This window comes from Aegilops tauschii, chromosome 7 (assembly GCF_002575655.3).
Source record: "Aegilops tauschii subsp. strangulata cultivar AL8/78 chromosome 7, Aet v6.0, whole genome shotgun sequence".
NCBI classification, from domain to species: domain Eukaryota; kingdom Viridiplantae; phylum Streptophyta; class Magnoliopsida; order Poales; family Poaceae; genus Aegilops; species Aegilops tauschii.
In genome coordinates this window covers 615,194,710-615,215,180 of record NC_053041.3, presented here as the reverse complement: position 1 = coordinate 615,215,180, position 20,471 = coordinate 615,194,710, and the positions used below count along the sequence as shown (strand labels likewise).

At 46.6% G+C, this 20,471-nt stretch overlaps 1 long non-coding RNA gene across 1 annotated transcript; it reads right to left on the bottom strand.

Annotated features, from left to right (window-relative positions):
• Positions 1–2,164: 2,164 nt before the first annotated feature.
• On the bottom strand, positions 2,165–20,386 carry LOC120969698 (uncharacterized). The gene is made up of 2 exons (XR_005764047.3): positions 20,051–20,386; positions 2,165–2,495 (listed from the first exon to the last, which is right to left on the bottom strand). It is a non-coding gene; the product is annotated as an uncharacterized lncRNA (long non-coding RNA).
• Positions 20,387–20,471: the final 85 nt, after the last annotated feature.

Sequence of the window (20,471 nt, the reverse complement as noted above, 5' to 3'; positions counted from 1 at the left end):
ACGGCGCACTGTGGCCATGCGTGCTCCGGGATTCGGGGGTGGCAGGCTTTACCGTAGCCACGCCCCGTCTCGTCACCGTTATGTGGGTGCAGTCCTTGAGGGTGCAATCTTGGCCGCTTGCCGGGAGCCGGCCCTCTTGTGGCCGGCATCGTGGAGTCGGTCTTTTTGTGGCCGGCTTCTTGGAGTCGGCCTTCTTGTGGCTCTCTTCGGGAGGGTTTTAGGGCCGGGCCGCCTTCCAGTAGTCGGCCTGTGAGATAGCCGGTTAGGGGAAGGCGGCCCTGTGCTTTGGGTGCTTGAAGGCTCAATCGGCCCGATAATTTTTGAAGAGCCAGGGGAGTCGGTTAGGCTACCCGTGGTCATTACTTCGACACAAAGGCACAAGACAGATCACTAGAACCGGAGATACAGAACCACCGTTGCAGGTAGCCGCGGCTCCCAGCGAGCTGCCGGGGCCGTCATGGCTGAGCGCGGGCGCGCCCGACGAATGTGCGCCAGTTCCTGCGTTCGCCGATGGCCAACCGCCACCGCTAGAGCTCAATGTCGTGCAGGACGCACCCGATGATTGCACATCTGGCGTGTTGCAGATCTGCCGCTGCCCAGGCGGCCCGGGCGCTAGGTGCACCCCCAACACCTGCGCTTCGGGGACCGGCGGATCTGGAGCGCTCCCCGTGCCGGCCAATCTGCAAAAATCGGTCCGCAAAAGAACCCATAAGGGGGGCGACGGGACCATGGAGGACGGGGGGATAGCATAGACCAGCGCGGGCAACCGGCAAGAACAAAATAGAGCCTCGGAGTTTTACTAACCTGTCGCCCAATGCCGGTTCTTGGTCTGTCGAGTGCGAGAGGTGGGTCGCAGGCACACGCAAACAAACCTGCGTCGTCCAGGACACTGTACCCAAAACGACAGCCGGGTCCCATGTGGTAAAAAATGTCACCGCGCCCTGCAAGGCTGTCCCTTTGCGTCAGATGCGTACCCGCACCGTGCGAGCCACAGAGCACAAGTGGCCATGGTATTGAAGTGTATATAGCAATGTATGCATCCGTTGTGACTTTTCCCCTCATTTCGTGCGCGCATCACCTTGGCGCAGCAGGCGGCTGGATTTCTGCGTCCAGATGCCGCTGCGTCCAGGACGGCCGCACTCATATCTAGTTCCTCTATCTAGTTTCCGAAGAAGTAAAAACATATCTAGTTGCTCAACTTTGGCGACCACCTACACCCGCGGCAGGCAATGCTGCTACGCGCGCCTTGCCTCCCCACCCTGCCCAAGCCTCCTCTCCACTTCTCCAGCATCGGCGAGCCTCCCATACCCACCACCCACAACCCCCTCCCCCCCCCCCCCCCCCTCCACTAGCAACACGGCGTCGTCCCCAGCGCCAGGTCGCTCCCGGCTCAGCTCAATGTCACCAAGGACGCCACAGCGCGCCGGTCACCCTCGTCCCCGCCTCGGGCTGCATCTCGCCATCTTCTCTTCCCAAGTCGACTGATGCAAGTTGCATTTTGCAAATAGCAAACGCGTATTACTATTTATAAAACGTGCATTTTAAAGAGAAAACCTGACTTCAGGTTCAGTCAGGAATTACAAACACAGATCTCAACCCAGGATTATTTGAAAAGCGTGCAAGCACAGCACTGAAAAATTACAAACGCTTTGAACATCATGTCCGCAATTTACCATTCGACTTTGCACAACACGATCACACCACACCGCTCCTTCCGGTTGACGGCACCGGAATCTTGCATCATGCCACAGCTCGAGACTGATGTTCAGATAGGCTTTCTAGGCACTTAGAGCAACTAGTGTAGAATCTGGGCATATGGCAGAAGAATAGAAAAACGAATCTGGGCCATCAGATCAAGCATGGATGGTACAGATTCTAGTGGAGGCAGCTCAGGTACATTTCATGAAAACCCCCTGATACTACTTAGATATAAAACTTCACTTTTGCAGTAACCACCTTAACTTTCTCATATCCAATCATTTTGTCCTTGACTATTTTTCAAACCTGACAGCGTTGATGTCTCCTCTTTGGCTGTAGAAAAATATAAGACCATTTTCATATATGCACAACGCTGATGCCCCTCTCCTCTTCATAATACAAAGTCCTAATTATTCAAGAGAGTTGAACATGTTGACCACAAAACCCCCTAAATTTGAGCACATGAGGAAATTAAGCCATCCCAGATCAAGCTAAACTTTGTACATTTACATGTAACTAGAAGCATCTGAGTGCATGAGAAAATAAAGGACTGAAGTTATCACTACTCAACAAGCATTCGAGTATTTGAGTACATAAGAACACAACGCAAGAGGCATACATATATCATTTTTAGTACATTTGCATGAAGACCAAGTATTAAGGACCTGATGGTACATGCCAAAAAAGATCTATCATTTTGCCTCCTATTTTAGTGATTCTTGATAATCGAGCTTTCATCTGTTGGAATATATGGCAACCTCCATGGACTCTATATACCCTTCATCGGTTCAATCCACCTAGTTAACCACAGAAAATAAATATGAGTATGTTAGAAACATGTACGAATTGCATACAACACATTTTGAGAAGAGAGGTGGTCATTATGTCCAGCTTCGTTTGCTGCTCCAACCCATGATACATAACCTAGATGTCAAACTTAGGATGAAATTCCTCAAACATATAGAAGGACCAGATAGTACTTTAAGCCATTTGCCACAACTGACCTAATAAAGAGCTCAATAGTTATTGTTCGGATACTCTAGTAGGCCATGGCATATGTAAAATACCTTGCAAAATTAGATACAAGCAAACTGGGCATGCAAAAATCTATCTGGATACCTTGAGAAAATATGAACATAGGCTCCAGATTCACAGGGGGTGAAAGCTTGCACATCCATGCATAGACTTCCAATCAATAGATTATAGTTTCAAGGAATAGGTTAAACATATAAACGGTAAGGACAAATAGAAGGACATCGAGAAATTTAAAGGGAGATTTATGATAGTCCTACATATGCAGATTATAAACAAATAATTAGATGGCATGCATTATGCTATACCTTGTAATAATACGAAAACTACAATAGCACAGGAAAATAATAATAAACAAGCACTACTGGAATCAGGGATTTTGCCGTCTGCCAGTTCTTTGCCGTCCGCTAGCAGACGACAAAGAAGGTCTTTGCCATCAGCTACCAAAAAGCAGACGGCAAACAACTGGCAGACGGCAAAGAAGGTCTTTGCCATCTGTCACTTCTTTGCCGTCTGCTGGCTGACGGCAAAGAGAGAGGTGGCCCCCACTAACGAGCCGATTAGAAAAAACTTAACGGCCCCCCTCTTTGCCGAGATAAAAAAAGCGGATGACAAAGGCTTGGCCGACGGCAAAGGCTAACTAACCTAACCTAACTAACGGCCGATCGAGCCGCCCCTCCCCGCCCGTTACTCCTCTCTGTTTCTCTCCCTCTCTCCTCCCCGACGCCACGCCACCAGATCCACCCACCGCCGCCCCCGCCACCGCCCCCGCCCCCGCTTGCCCCGTCGCCCCACCACCCCGCCGTCCCCACCACCCCGCCGTCCCCACCCCACCCGCCGACGCCCCGTCGCCCCACCATCCCGCCGCCCGGCGTCGCCCCCGCTGCCCGGCGCCGCCCCCGCCCCCGCTTGCCCCGTCGCCCCACCACCCCGCCGCCCCCACCCCACCCGCCGACGCCCCGTCGCTCCACCATCCCGGCGCCCCGGCGCGCCACCACATCGCCGGCCCACCCGCCCCACTGCCCCGACCGTCCCGTTGCTCCGGTGAGTTATTTTTTTCTTTTTTTTTTCTGTTTTTTCATTTTTTTGCTGTTTAATTGTTAGTGATAGATTTAGTGCTAGATATGTGTTATATAGTGTTAGTGTTAGAAGAAAAGAAGAAAAGAAGTAGAAGAAAAAAGAATATGTAGAAGAAAAGAAGTAGAAGAAGTAGAAGAAGAAGAAAATAAAAGAAGTAGAAAAAAGATGAAAAAAGAAGAAGAAGAAAAGAAGTAGAAGAAGAAGAAAGGAAGAAAAGAAAAGAAGTAGAAAAAAGATGAAAAAAGAAGAAGAAGAAAAGAAGTAGAAGAAGTAGAAGAAGAAGAAAAGAAGAAACGAAAAGAAGTAAAAGAAGTAGAAATAAGATGAAAGAAGAAGAAGAAGAAAGGAAAGAAGAAGAAGAAGAGAAAGAAAGAAGAAGGATAGAAGGAAACACCCCGACCCCCTGACCCCGACACCACACCCCGACACCCCGACCCCCTGACCCCCCTGACCCCGACACCCCGATCCCGACACCACACCCCGACACCCCGACCCCGACACCACACCCCGACACCCCGACCCCGACACCACACCCCGACACCCCGACCCCGACACGACACCCCGACACCCCGACCCCCTGACCCCGACACCGACACCACACCCCGACACCCCGACCCCGACACGACACCCCAACCCCCTGACCCCCTGACCCCGACACCCCGACCCCGACACCAGACCCCGACACGACACCCCGACCCCGAAACAGCACCCCAACCCCGACACGGCACCCCGACACCGACACGACACCCCGACCCCCGACACCTCCCGAAAAGGTGCTCTTTGGCCGTCCAGAGGCCGACGGGGTCATATATTTGTGAATTATGAGTTAGTTCATATATTTTTCGACTTTGTTATGAAAAACATCATATATAATTGTGTTGATCGGGTAGATTTAAATGTGCAGTTGTTTCATCGCTGCGAGGTTTGGTGTTCGACGACCTCGCCGTGCGTTTGACGAGCTCTGCCCCTTCGTTCGTGGGTGAGCACAAATGACATGTCGTCCTCCCCCATTAATTATTTGCTCTGTTCCGGTGTTCGTGCCGATGAAACTTGATAGCTAGCTATATATGTGTCTTGAATCATCAGTATGCGTAACCAATATGTGTCTCCCGTTCGAAAGCGTTATAGTTATAAATATGCATGCATTTGCATATTTATAACCTTGATTCTTTCGAATTGTCCAACGCTATCCATGGACAGCCCGAGTATGTGTAGATTGGGTTCGTTTTCCCATATGCTTTGCTCCGGATCCGACGCATAAATTTCGTCAGTGCCTCCCCTGTTGTTCTCCGGGTACACATCCTCTCTGTTTATTGCAGAGACGTGTATCAGGAGAACAGCGGGGAGGTGCTGCCGAAATTTTGCGTCGGATCCGGAGCATAGCATGGGAAAATGAACCCAATCTACACATACTCGGGTGGGATTAGGACCTATCATTACCTATTAGAGTGTAGGTTGCATGGACGTAATAAAATTGACAAAGTAGATCAACTGATGAATATATACATGGTGAATTATATATATATATATATATATATATATATATATATATATATATTTGTTGTGTGTCCAGTAGCTCTGAAAGTCAAGATGAGTGATCGTGCGTGGATGTATACCGGTCATACTGGTCAGAACAAATGGAGCGCTGAATGGTTCACAAAAACCAAGGGGTTTGTGCAAGCCGCATTTGCAAATGGCCAGAGGAAAACCTGGTGCCCCTGTTTCCGGTGCGGCAATTGGTAAAAGAGGACAGAGGATGAAATGGGCAAACACCTGCAGAAGAGTGGTTTTACGCCCGATTATATGGTGTGGACATATCATGGTGAGTCTGCCCAACGTGACAGAGCTGAGCTGGATCGTCGTCGCACCGACGAGCATGGTACCGGGATGGAAAACATGGTGCAAGACTATGATGATGCTCGGGATTCGGATGAGGAGATGGAAGAATCTGCAAAGGCCTTCAATGAAATGTTGGAGTCTTCAAAACGTCCGCTCCACGAGCACACTGAGCTTTGTCAGTTGGATGCCATCTCACAAGTAATGGCTCTGAAGGCTCAGTTCAACTTGGGCAGAGAATGCTACGACGCAATAATGACAGTATTTGGACGCTTTCTACCCAAAGGCCATGTAATGCCTGCAAACCTGTACCAGTTGGACAAAATCCTCCGTGCACTGAAGATGCCCTATGAGAAGATACATGCCTGTGAGAAAGGATGTGCCTTATTTAGGCTTGACTATGCGGACTTGAACTATTGTCCCATTTGCAAGTCTTCCAGGTATGTTGTGGTAGACAACGGTATGGGTGAGAAGACACAGACCAAAATCCCCGTTAGTGTTCTTCGGTATATGCCAATCGTACCAAGACTTCAACGTCTTTTCATGGTCGAAGAGACGGCCAAACAGATGACATGGCACAAAACAGGCAAAAGAACCGAACTAGATGCAGATGGGAATCTGATGATGGTACACACATCGGATGGTGTTGCGTGGAAAAAGTTTGATGAATTACATGCTGACAAAGCGGCAGATCCGAGGCATCCTTGAGTCGGCATCAGCACGGATGGGTTCAGTGTGTTTGGTATGACGGCAGCCCAATACAGTTGTTGGCCCGTATTTGTCTTTCCACTCAATCTCCCCCCGGACAGATTATGCAAAGAAAGAACATTTTCCTGACGTTGATAATTCCAGGGCCCAACTATCCGGGGAAAAATATGAATGTGTACATGCAGCCGCTTAAGGACGAATTGCAAGAAGCCTGGGATAATGGGTTCAAGACATACGATGCCTATAGCAAACGGAACTTCATAATGCGTGTCTGGTACATGTACTCGACGCATGACTTGCCGGCGTATGCGCTATTCGTTGGCTGGTGTGTGCATGGAAGGTTCCCGTGCCCCAGATGCAAGGGAGCTCTTGAGTTTCGTTGGCTTCAGGCCGGTCGCAAGTTTTCTTGCTTCGACATGCATAGACAGTTCCTGGATCCTCGCCATAAGTTCAGGAAAGACAAGAAGAACTTCATCAGAGGTAGAGTTGTCAAAACTCTGCACCACCTGCGTTGACAGGCCAACAGACCCTGGATCAGTTAAACGCTCTCGAGCCAGATCCAGAGCGTCCAGGGTACTTCAAGGGGTATAATTCTAAGCACGCCTGGACTCACAAGACATGCTTATGGGATCTGCCTTACTTCAAAGACCTCCTTTGCCCACACAACATCGACGTGATGCACACTGAGAAGAATATCACCGAGGCACTTTTTGGTACATTGTTCGGCATAGATGGGAAGTCAAAGGATAATACTAAGGCTAGAGTCGATCTGGAGGCGCTATGTGATAGGCCGTTACAAAACATGAAAGAACCGAAAGGAAAGCAGAACTGGACGAAGCCAAAGACATGGTTCAATCTTGGAAGGCCAGCTATGAGGGAAATTATCTTGTGGGTGAAAATGCAGTTGATGTTCCCCGATGGGTATGCAGCGAATCTAAAGAGGGGAGCGAGTCTTGATAAATTGTAGATATTTGGTCTCAAGAGTCATGATTGGCACATATGGATTGAGCGGGTAATGCCGGTGATGTTGCGTGGCTTCATCCCTGAGGATGAATGGCTAGTACTGGCAGAACTCAGCTATTTCTTCCGTGTTCTTTGTGCGAAAGAACTATCGCCTGGTGTGCTAGAAGAAATGGAAGAGTTGGCGCCGGAGTTGATCTGCAAGTTAGAGAAGATCTTTCCACCGGGCTTCTTTAATCCAATGCAGCATTTGATTTTGCATCTCCCGACCGAGGCAAGATTGGGGGGGGGGGGGCGTGCAAAATCGTTGGTGCTACCCAACTGAGAGGATGCAGAAGACGCTTCGACAAAAATATAAAAATAAACGTAGAATTGAAGCATCGATGGCTGAGGCATTCATCACTGAGGAGGCGGCAAACTTCGTGACAACACACTACAAAGCCAAAAATCGTCATTTGCATAATCCGAAGCCTCGGTACAATGCTGACGAACCTCAAAAGGGTGGATCCAACCTCAGCCTACTCAAAGGGAATCTCGCACCAGCCAGTGGTTCGAAACCAGTATCTTTGGATAACGAAGAATGGCAGACCATTACGTTGTATATCTTCAACAACCTGACAGAAGTGCGGCCGTACATTGAGTAAGTTCTCGGTACATTGTTTCGCAACTTCTGTTTCCTTTGAACTGCTCTTATTCCTGGATATTTCATACAGTCGATACGTCGCCATATTCCCGTATGGAGCGGTAATCCAAAAGGATTCCGTCGAAGAGTATGAGCTTCTCGCAAAGCAAGGAGGCGGCTATCCCGGTTTCATCTCTTGGTTCAAACAAACGGTAATTTCTATTAGACCATTTCATTACATTCGCTAATTTCTATTAGACCATGTCATTACATTCGTATTAAACTTGTAGGCTAATTCAGAGTCTATGGACACTGAATTGAGACAAGTCGCTAATGGTTTTGACTATAAGGTCCGTTCATTTGACAAATACGACATCAACGGGTATCGCTTTCGTACCTATGGCAAAGAGCTATCTATGGCCGACCGAAAGTCTACAAATTGTTGTGTATCTGCTATCGGCGAAGGAGGTACCGAGTATTATGGGAGAGTTGAAGCAATTTATGAACTTATATTCTATGGTGACAACCCACCGAATGTCGTACTCTTCAAATGTTATTGGTTTCAGCCGAAGGAGACTAGAAGGACTCATGAACATATAGGGCTAGTTGAAATCAAACAAAGCACCCATTTAGATGTTCCTGATGTCTATATTACGGCTCAACAGGCGACCCAAGTATTCTATCTACCGTGGGCCTGCCAAACTAATCCAAATATGAAAGGTTGGGATGTCGTTTATGAAGTGCAACCACGTGCTAGACTATCTCCCCCAAAGGAAGAGGATTATGAACCTCACATTAACCCAGACACATATGAAGGAGAATTTTTCCAAGAGACATGTCTTTCCAAAAAGCGTTTCAAGAACCGCTATACTTCACCCCAAAATATTGAAGTAGACAGCGACAGTGAATCCGACATCAACCTAGAGGAGGAACAAGAAGAGCCGGAACAAGAAGAGGTTACTACTGCGGATGACCTGTCAATGCTTGACCGATTACGTCAAGGTGGCCTTCCACATGTTGATGCCACTGAACCCTATGAACCCGTCATTGATTATAGTGATGATGTGTTGGAAATATGCCCTAGAGGCAATAATAAATAGGTTATTATTATATTTCCTTGTTCATGATAATCGTTTATTATCCATGCTAGAATTGTATTGATAGGAAACTCAGATACATGTGTGGATACATAGACAACACCATGTCCCTAGTAAGCCTCTAGTTGACTAGCTCGTTGATCAATAGATGGTTACGGTTTCCTGACCATGGACATTGGATGTCGTTGATAACGGGATCACATCATTAGGAGAATGATGTGATGGACAAGACCCAATCCTAAGCCTAGCACAAGATCGTGTAGTTCGTTTGCTCAGAGCTTTTCTAATGTCAAGTATCATTTCCTTAGACCATGAGATTGTGCAACTCCCGGATACCGTAGGAATGCTTTGGGTGTACCAAACGTCACAACGTAACTGGGTGGCTATAAAGGTGCACTACGGGTATCTCCGAAAGTGTCTGTTGGGTTGGCACGAATCGAGACTGGGATTTGTCACTCCGTGTAAACGGAGAGGTATCTCTGGGCCCACTCGGTAGGACATCATCATAATGTGCACAATGTGACCAAGGAGTTGATCACGGGATGATGTGAGTTACGGAACGAGTAAAGAGACTTGCCGGTAACGAGATTGAACAAGGTATCGGGATACCGACGATCGAATCTCGGGCAAGTAACATACCGATAGACAAAGGGAATTGTATACGGGATTGATTGAATCCCCGACATCATGGTTCATCCGATGAGATCATCGGGGAACATGTGGGAGCCAACATGGGTATCCAGATCCCGCTGTTGGTTATTGACCGGAGAACGTCTCGGTCATGTCTGCATGGTTCCCGAACCTGTAGGGTCTACACGCTTAAGGTTCGATGACGCTAGGGTTATAGGGAAAGTATGTACGTGGTTACCGAATGTTGTTCGGAGTCCCGGATGAGATCCCGGACGTCACGAGGAGTTCCGGAATGGTCCGGAGGTAAAGATTTATATATAGGAAGTATGGTTTTGGCCACCGGAAGTGTTCCGGGCATCACCGGTAGTGTACCGGGACCACCGGAGGGGTCCGGGGGTCCACCGGGAGGGGCCACAAGGCCCCGGAGGCATACATGGGCCAAGTGTGAGAAGGGACCAGCCCCTAGGAGGGCTGGGGCGCCTCCCCACCAAGGCCCATGCGCCTGGAGAGAAGAGGGGGCAAACACTAGGGCAGATGGGCCCTTAAGGCCCATGCCTGGTGCGCCTCCCTCTCCCCCACTTGGCCGCCACCCTAGATGGGTTTGGGGCTGCCGCACCCCTTGGGGTGGAAACCCTAGAGGGGGCGCAGCCCCCTCCCTCTCCCCTATATATAGTTGAGGCATTGGGGGCTGCAAAGACATGAGATTCCCTCTCCCTTGCGCAGCCCTACCTCCTCCTCCTCCTCTCCCGCGGTGCTTGGCGAAGCCCTGCGGGATTGCCACGCTCCTCCATCACCACCATGCCGTTGTGCTGCTGTTGGATGGAGTCTTCCCCAACCTCTCCCTCTCTCCTTGCTGGATCAAGGCATGGGAGACGTCACCGGGCTGCACGTGTGTTGAACGCGGAGGCACCGTACTTCGGTGCTTAGATCGGAACCAACCGCGATCTGAATCGCTACGAGTACGACTACTTCATCCGCGTTCTTGCAACGCTTCCGCATCGCGATCTACAATGGTATGTAGATGCACTCCCCTTCCCCTCGTTGCTAGGTTACTCCATAGATTGATCTTGGTGATGCGTAGAAAATTTTGAATTTCTGCTACGTTCCCCAACAGTGGCATCATGAGCTAGGTCTATGCGTAGTTTCTATGCACGAGTAGAACACAAAGTAGTTGTGGGCGTCGATGTTGCCAATTCTTCTTGCCGCTACTAGTCTTATCTTGTTTCGGCGGCATTGTGGGATGAAGCGGCCCGGACCGACCTTACACGTACGCTTACGTGAGACAGGTTCCACCGACTGACATGCACTAGTTGCATAAGGTGGCTAGCGGGTGTCTGTCTCTCCCACTTTAGTCGGAACGAATTCGATGAAAAGGGTCCTTATGAAGGGTAAATAGAAATTGGCATATCACATTGTGGTTTTACGTAGGTAAGAAACGTTCTTGCTAGAAACCTATACAAGCCACGTAAAAACTTGCAACAACAATTAGAGGACGTCTAACTTGTTTTTGCAGCATGTGCTATGTGATGTGATATGGCCAGAAGATGTGATGAATGATATATGTGATGTATGAGATTGATCATATTCTTGTAATAGGAATCACGACTTGCATGTCGATGAGTATGACAACCGGCAGGAGCCATAGGAGTTGTCTTTATTTTTTGTATGACCTGCGTGTCATTGAATAACGCCATGTAAATTACTTTACTTTATTGCTAAGCGCGTTAGCCATAGAAGTAGAAGTAATCGTTGGCGTGACAACTTCATGAAGACACAATGATGGAGATCATGATGATGGAGATCATGGTGTGATGCCGGTGACAAAGATGATCATGGTGCCCCGAAGATGGAGATCAAAGGAGCAAAATGATATTGGCCATATCATGTCACTATTTGATTGCATGTGATGTTTATCATGTTATGCATCTTATTTGCTTAGAACGACGGTAGTAAGTAAGATGATCCCTTATAATAATTTCAAGAGACGTGTTCCCCCTAACTGTGCACCGTTGCGAAGGTTCGTTGTTTCGAAGCACCACGTGATGATCGGGTGTGATAGATTCTAACGTTCGAATACAACGGGTGTTGTCGAGCCTAGCATGTACAGACATGGCCTCGGAACACATGCGAAACACTTAGGTTGACTTGACGAGCCTAGCATGTACAGACATGGCCTCGGAACACAAGAGACCGAAAGGTCGAACATGAGTCGTATAGTAGATGCGATCAACATGGAGATGTTCACCGATGATGACTAGTCCGTCTCACGTGATGATCGGACACGGCCTAGTTTGACTCGGATCATGTATCACTTAGATGACTAGAGGGATGTCTATCTGAGTGGGAGTTCAATAATCAGATGAACTTCATTATCATGAACATAGTCAAAAGGACTCTGCAAATTATGTCATAGCTTGCGCTTTAGTTCTACTGTTTAAGATATGTTCCTAGAGAAAATTTAGTTGAAAGTTGGTAGTAGCAATTATGCGGACTAGGTCCGTAAACTGAGGATTGTCCTCATTGCTGCACAGAAGGCTTATGTCCTTAATGCACCGCTCGGTGTGCTGAACCTCAGCGTCGTCTGTAGATGTTACGAAACATCTGACATACACGTTTTGATGACTACGTGATAGTTCAGTGCTTATTGCTAACGGTTTAGAATTGTGGCACCAAAGATGTTTTTGAAACGTCGCAGAACATATGAGATGTTCCGAAGACTGAAATTGGGATTTCAGACTAGTGCCCACGTCAAGAGGTATGAGACCTCTGACAAGTTTCTTAAGCCTGCAAACTAAGGGAGAAAAGCTCAATCGTTGAGCATGTGCTCAGATTGTCTGAGTACCACAATCGCTTGAATCGAGTGGGAGTTAATCTCCCAGATGAGATAGTGATAGTTCTCCATAGTCACTGCCACAAAGCTAGTAGAGCTTCGTGATGAACTATAACATATCAGGGATAGTTATGATGATCCTTAAGCAACTCGCGATGTTTGACACCGCGAAAGTAGAAATCAAGAAGGAGCATCAATTGTTGATGGTTAGTAAAACCACTAGTTTAAGAAGGGCAAGGGCAAAAGGGATACTTCATGAAACAGCAAGTCGTTTGCTGCTCTAGTGAAGAATCCCAAGGTTGAACCCAAACCCGAGACTAAGTGCTTCTGTAATGAGAGGAACGGTCACTGAAGCAGTACTACCCTAGATATTTGGTAGATGAGAAGGCAGGCAAGGTCGACAGAAGTATATTAGACATACATTATATGAATGTGTACTTTACTAGTACTCCTAGCAGCACCAGGGTATTAGATACCGGTTCGGTTGCTAAGTGTTAGTAATAAAAGCTGCAGAATAAATGGAGACTAGCTAAAGGTGAGATGACGATGTATGTTGGAAGTGTTTCCAAAGTTGATGTGATCAAGCATCGCATGCTCCCTCTACTATCGAGATTTGGTGTTTGCGTTGAGCATGATTGGATTATGTTTATCGGAATACGGTTATTCATTTAAGGAGAATAATGGTTACTCTGTTTATTTGAATAAAACCTTCAATGGTCTTGCACCTAAAATGAATCTCGATCGCAGTGATACACATGTTCGTGCCAAAAGATATAAAATAGTAATGATAGTACCACATACTTGTGGCACTGCCATTTGAGTCATATTGGTATAGAACGCATGAAGAAGCTCCATGTAGATGGATCTTTGGACTCACTCGTTTTGAAAAGATTGAGACATGCGAACCATGTCTATTGGTATATATGCATGAAGAAACTCCATGTAGATGGATCGTTTGGACTCACTTGATTTTGAATCACTTGAGACATGCAAATCATACCACATGGGCAAGATGACTGAAAGGCCTCGTTTTCAGTAAAATGGAACAAGAGAGCAACTTATTGGAAGTAATACATTTTGATGTATGCAGTCCAATGAGTGCTGAGGCATGCAGTGGATATCGTTATGTTCTTACTTCACAGATGATTTGAGTAGATGCTGAGTGTATTTGCTTGATGAAACACAAGTCTGAATTATTGAAAGGTTCAAGTAATTTCAGAGTGAAGTTGAAGATCGTCGTGACAAGAGGATAAAATGTCTGTGATATGATCATAGAGATGAGTATCTGAGTTACGAGTTTGGCACACAATTAAGACATTGTGGAAAGTGTTTCACAAGTAATACCGCCTGGAACACCATAGTGTGATGGTGTGTCCGAACATCATAACTGCACCCTATTGGATATGGTGCATACCATGATGTCTCTTATCGAATTACCACTATCGTTTATGGGTTAGGCATTAGAGACAACCGCATTCACTTTAAAAGGGGCACCACGCAATTCTGTTGAGACGACACCGTTTAGAGAAACCTAAGTTGTCGTTTCTTAAAAGTTTGGGGCTGCGATGCTTATGTGAAAAAGTTTCAGGCTAATAAGCTCGAACCCAAAGCGGATAAATGCATCTTCATAGAATACCCAAAACAGTTGGGTATACCTCCTATTTCAGATCTGGAAGCAAAAGTAATTGCTTCTAGAAACGAGTCCTTTCTCGAGGAAAAGTTTCTCTCGAAAGAATTGAGTGGGAGGATGGTGGAGACTTGATAAGGTTATTGAACCGTCACTTCAACTAGTGTGTAGCAAGGCACATGAAGTTGTTCCTGTGCCACCTACACCAATTGAAGTGGAAAGCTTATGATAGTGATCATGAAACTTCGGATCAAGTCACTACCAAACCTCGTAGGATGACGAGGATGCGTGCTACTTCAGAGTGGTACGTGATCCTGTCTGAGATATCATGTTGTTGGACAATACTGAACCTACGAGCTATGGAGAAGCGATGGTGGGCCCATATTCCGACAAATGGTTAGAAACCATGAAATCCGAGATAAATGGATCTTTAAGAAGAAGACAGACATGGACGGTAATGTTACCGTCTATGAAGCTCGACTTGTGGCAAAGAGTATTTTCACAAGTTCAAGGAGTTGACTACGATGAGATTTTCTCATCCGTAGCGATGCTTAAGTCCGTCGGAATCAAGTTAGCATTAGCTGCATTTATGAAATCTGGCAGATGGATGTCAAAACAAGTTTCCTTACCAGTTTTCGCAAGGAAAGGTTGTATGTGATACAATCAGAAAGGTTTTGTCGATCCTAAGGATGCTAAAAGGTATGCTAGCTCCAGCGATCCTTCCATGGATTAGAGCAAGCATCTCGGAGTCAGAATATATGCTTTGATGGAGTGATCAAAGTTTTTGGGTTTATACAAAGTTTGTTAGAAACTTGTATTTACAATAAAGTGAGTGGGAGCGCTACAACATTTCTGATAAGTATATGTGAATGACATATTGTTGATCCGAAATGATGTAAAATTTCTGGAAAGCATAAAGGGTTGTTTGAAAGGAGTTTTTCAAAGGAAGACCTGGATAAAGCTGCTTACATATTGGGCATCAAGATCTATAGAGATAGATCAAGACGCCTGATGATACTTTCAAAGAACACACACCTTGACACGATTTTGAAAGAGTTCAAAATAGATCAGCAAAGAAGGAGTTCTTGGCTGTGTTACAAGGTGTGAGTATTGAGTAAGACTCAAGACCTGACCACAGCAGAAGAGAGAGAAAGGACGAAGGTCGTCCCCTATGCTTTAGACGTAGGCTCTACAGTATGCTATGCTGTGTACCGCACATGAAGTGTGCCTTGCCATGAGTTGGTCAAGGGGTACAATAGTGATCCGGGAAAGGATCACATGACAGTGGTCGAACTTATCCTTAGTACCTAGTGGACTAAGGAATTTTCTCGATTATGGAGGTGAAAAGGAGTTCGTCGTAAAGGGTTACGTCGATGCGAACTTTGACACTAATCCGGATGACTCTGAGTAGTAAACCGGATTCGTATAGTAGAGCAATGATTTGAAATGGCTCCAAATAGCGCGTGGTAGCATCCACAAGATGACATAGATATTCGTAAACCACACACGGATCTGAAAGGTTCAGACCCGTCGACTAATAACCTCTCTCACAAGCATAACATGATTAAACCAGAACTCATTGAGTGTTAATCACATAGTGATGTGAACTAGATTGTTGACTCTAGTAAACTCTTTGGATGTTGGTCACATGGTGATGTGACCTATGAGTGTTAATCACATGGTGATGTGGACTAGATTATTGACTCTAGTGCAAGTGGGAGACTGTTGGAAATATGCCCTAGAGGCAATAATAAATAGGTTATTATTATATTTCCTTGTTCATGATAATCGTTTATTATCCATGCTAGAATTGTATTGATAGGAAACTCAGATACATGTGTGGATACATAGACAACACCATGTCCCTAGTAAGCCTCTAGTTGACTAGCTCGTTGATCAATAGATGGTTACGGTTTCCTGACCATGGACATTGGATGTCGTTGATAACGGGATCACATCATTAGGAGAATGATGTGATGGACAAGACCCAATCCTAAGCCTAGCACAAGATCGTGTAGTTCGTTTGCTCAGAGCTTTTCTAATGTCAAGTATCATTTCCTTAGACCATGAGATTGTGCAACTCCCGGATACCGTAGGAATGCTTTGGGTGTACCAAACGTCACAACGTAACTGGGTGGCTATAAAGGTGCACTACGGGTATCTCCGAAAGTGTCTGTTGGGTTGGCACGAATCGAGACTGGGATTTGTCACTCCGTGTAAACGGAGAGGTATCTCTGGGCCCACTCGGTAGGACATCATCATAATGTGCACAATGTGACCAAGGAGTTGATCACGGGATGATGTGAGTTACGGAACGAGTAAAGAGACTTGCCGGTAACGAGATTGAACAAGGTATCGGGATACCGACGATCGAATCTCGGGCAAGTAACATACCGATAGACAAAGGGAATTGTATACGGGATTGATTGAATCCCCGACATCATGGTTCATCCGATGAGATCATCGGGGAACATGTGGGAGCCAACATGGGTATCCAGATCCCGCTGTTGGTTATTGACCGGAGAACGTCTCGGTCATGTCTGCATGGTTCCCGAACCCGTAGGGTCTACACGCTTAAGGTTCGATGACGCTAGGGTTATAGGGAAAGTATGTACGTGGTTACCGAATGTTGTTCGGAGTCCCGGATGAGATCCCGGACGTCACGAGGAGTTCCGGAATGGTCCGGAGGTAAAGATTTATATATAGGAAGTATGGTTTTGGCCACCGGAAGTGTTCCGGGCATCACCGGTAGTGTACCGGGACCACCGGAGGGGTCCGGGGGTCCACCGGGAGGGGCCACAAGGCCCCGGAGGCATACATGGGCCAAGTGTGAGAAGGGACCAGCCCCTAGGAGGGCTGGGGCGCCTCCCCACCAAGGCCCATGCGCCTGGAGAGAAGAGGGGGCAAACACTAGGGCAGATGGGCCCTTAAGGCCCATGCCTGGTGCGCCTCCCTCTCCCCCACTTGGCCGCCACCCTAGATGGGTTTGGGGCTGCCGCACCCCTTGGGGTGGAAACCCTAGAGGGGGCGCAGCCCCCTCCCTCTCCCCTATATATAGTTGAGGCATTGGGGGCTGCAAAGACATGAGATTCCCTCTCCCTTGCGCAGCCCTACCTCCTCCTCCTCCTCTCCCGCGGTGCTTGGCGAAGCCCTGCGGGATTGCCACGCTCCTCCATCACCACCATGCCGTTGTGCTGCTGTTGGATGGAGTCTTCCCCAACCTCTCCCTCTCTCCTTGCTGGATCAAGGCATGGGAGACGTCACCGGGCTGCACGTGTGTTGAACGCGGAGGCACCGTACTTCGGTGCTTAGATCGGAACCAACCGCGATCTGAATCGCTACGAGTACGACTACTTCATCCGCGTTCTTGCAACGCTTCCGCATCGCGATCTACAATGGTATGTAGATGCACTCCCCTTCCCCTCGTTGCTAGGTTACTCCATAGATTGATCTTGGTGATGCGTAGAAAATTTTGAATTTCTGCTACGTTCCCCAACATGATGATGATTATGCATTTATTGATGATAGTGATCGAGATTATTAGTAGTGTCAGGTATATAATTTTTTTATGTTGTACTTGATGATGATACACTTAAGTGATATACATATTATTATTCATGTCGGTATTTTTTTTATGTTGTACTAATTTCGTTTACTCTTTGTCATGGCAGGTGTTGAAAGATGGTGGGCGCTGGTAAGTTTCTTCTAGTGTTTTGCTTAACAAATGCATAAAGACCTAGACTTAGTCTTATTTCCTCCAATATGCTTACCACAATGACCTAGAGTTAGCTTCTTTTCCTCCAAAATGACTTAATAAGCTTACTGACCTCCAAAACCATCTATTTTACCTAAGTTAGCTCTAAAACGATCTATACTTAGCTTTGTTTCCTCCAAAATGACCTAAGTTAGCTCTAGTATGCTTAGTTAACTAGGTTTGCTCAATAATGACATGTACTTAGCTTACTTATGTCAAAAATGGCATAATTAGCTCATAAACAATCCATTTTACCTAAGTTAGCTCTAAAATAACCCATTATACCTTAGTTAGCTCATAAATGATCCATTTCCCCAAGTTAGCTCTAAAATGACCCATTTTACCTAGACTAACTCCAAAATGATCCATTTTACCTATGTTAGATCTAAAATGACCCATTTTACCTATGTTAGCTCCAAAATGACCCATCTTACCTAGGTTAGCTCCAAAATGATGCATTTTACCCAAGTTAGCTCTAAAATGATCCATTTTACATAGATTAGCTCATAAACGATCCATTTCACCTAGGTTAGCTCACAAACGATCCATTTTACCTAGTTTAGCTCCAAAATGACCCATCACACCTAGGTTAGCTCTAAAATGATGCATTTTTACCAAAGTTAGCTCATAAACGATCTATTTCACCTAGGTTAGCTCATAAACGATCCATTTCACCAAACTTAGGTAAAAAACGATCCATTTCACCTAGGTTAGTTCCGAAATGACCCATCTTACCTAGGTTAGCTCTAAAATGATGCATTATACCTAAGTTAGCTCATAAACGATCTATTTCACCTAGGTTAGCTCATAAATGATCCATTTCAACTAAGTTAGCTCATAAATGATCCATTTTTACCTAAGTTAGCTTATAAATGGCATATACTTCTTCTTCTAGTCACTTTTTTCTAACTTTCTTATTTGCCTTTTTTGCAGATTTCATTCACTTCACGGAAGCTAGCTTGCTATGATGGAGTGCTTGTTTTTTCTTTCATTCTCCTCTAGTATTCTTCTAGCTTGCTATGATGGAACTTGCTATCTTGATGAAACTTTGCATTGTAATATGTATGGATGGAACAATGTGTATGTGCAACTTGCTATGTATGAATGGATGGAACTATATATGTATGCACGATGAAACTTATGTGCTGGATATGTCATATGTTTGCTGTTAAATAGCCCTGTGAAATATATATATTTATGTCATATATTTGCTGTGAAAATTGCTGGATTTAAAAAAACAGAAAAAAGAGGCACCTTTGCCGTCAGCCGCTGATGGCAAAGGCGCCTTTGCCGTCCGCCGCGGACGGCAAAGAAGCCACGCGGCGGCCACCTGTGCTCCCTGGGAGCTGACCCATTTGGTCAGTTTGCCTACAGCGGCGGACGGCAAAGGCTTTGCCTCAGTGGCAGACGGCAAAGACTTGTCCCGCAGTGACGTCCAGCTAACGTCATTCGGCGGACGGCAAAGGCCGGATGCTCTTTGCCATCAGCGGCGGACGGCAAAGGCTGCCGTTAGCCGCCTAACGGACTAACAGCCCATTTATTGCCGTCGGCTTTCTTTATCGTCCGCCGCTGATGGCAAAGGCCCCTTTGCCGTCCGCTTCAGAAAGCAGACGGCAAAGAAGCTCTTTACCGTAGCCTACTTTGCCGGAGCCTTTTGCCATCCGCGGCAGACGGCAAAGGCTTTGCCGTCTGCCGTTGTAGTGAGGCTAATGTCATCGAAGAAGGATTGATACTAAATCACATACATACATCTTTAGCGATACCAAAGGCCAGTCAAACTGAAAGGCATACATATCTTGGGTAATCTCCTTTAGCTCCCTATATATATAGCATAGTGTCCTGCTAGTGGGTTAGCTACTGTACTGCTCAGGCATATCTATGTGAATATATCATTTTCTCAAAAACCGTTCCAAGCTTCCAAGCTACTGCTAGTGACGATCAAATTATATCATCTACACTGTATGTGCATATGTTCAAATTTAAAAATGTAGACATTCATATCACTTCCAAACATTCAAAATTTCTAAATCTTTCTAAATCTTCTCTCGATTGGAGGAACTCAGGTATTATTTACATGATATGGACAGTTGTAGTAAAATCTGAACCAAAATACTTTCTAGATAAAAGGCTACAAAATTAACTCTGAAATTGACAGCAGACTCATAGATGAGCATACCTTCAGATTGGAGTTTTCTTCTCCGACGTCGGCGGGGTGGGTGGCGACATGTGGAGAATGGCGGGTTGAGGTAGAAAAAAGAATGGGGCGAGGTCGACCTCTGGTCGCCAGAGAAGAGTACCATCCAGTTCTTGTTCTCTTAGGACAGAGCGAGGTCCGCCGGGGCAGCCAGACCGCCGGCGATGAGACGAACAGAAGCTGGAACGGCACCTCCGCTAGGCATACTCGCCCAGCTAGGCACCGGATCTGGATCGCCGCCACCGTCGGCAAGCCGGAGGAAGATGGACCAGAGGATTGGTCCAGGAGGCGGCTTGTACGCAAGCTAGGGTTGGGGAATTTGGGCGTGAGCTGCTGGCCTGGTGCTATCGGTACGAGAGGTAAATAAGTAGAAGTGAGGGAGTTTTGTGCAAAGAAGCCAGCA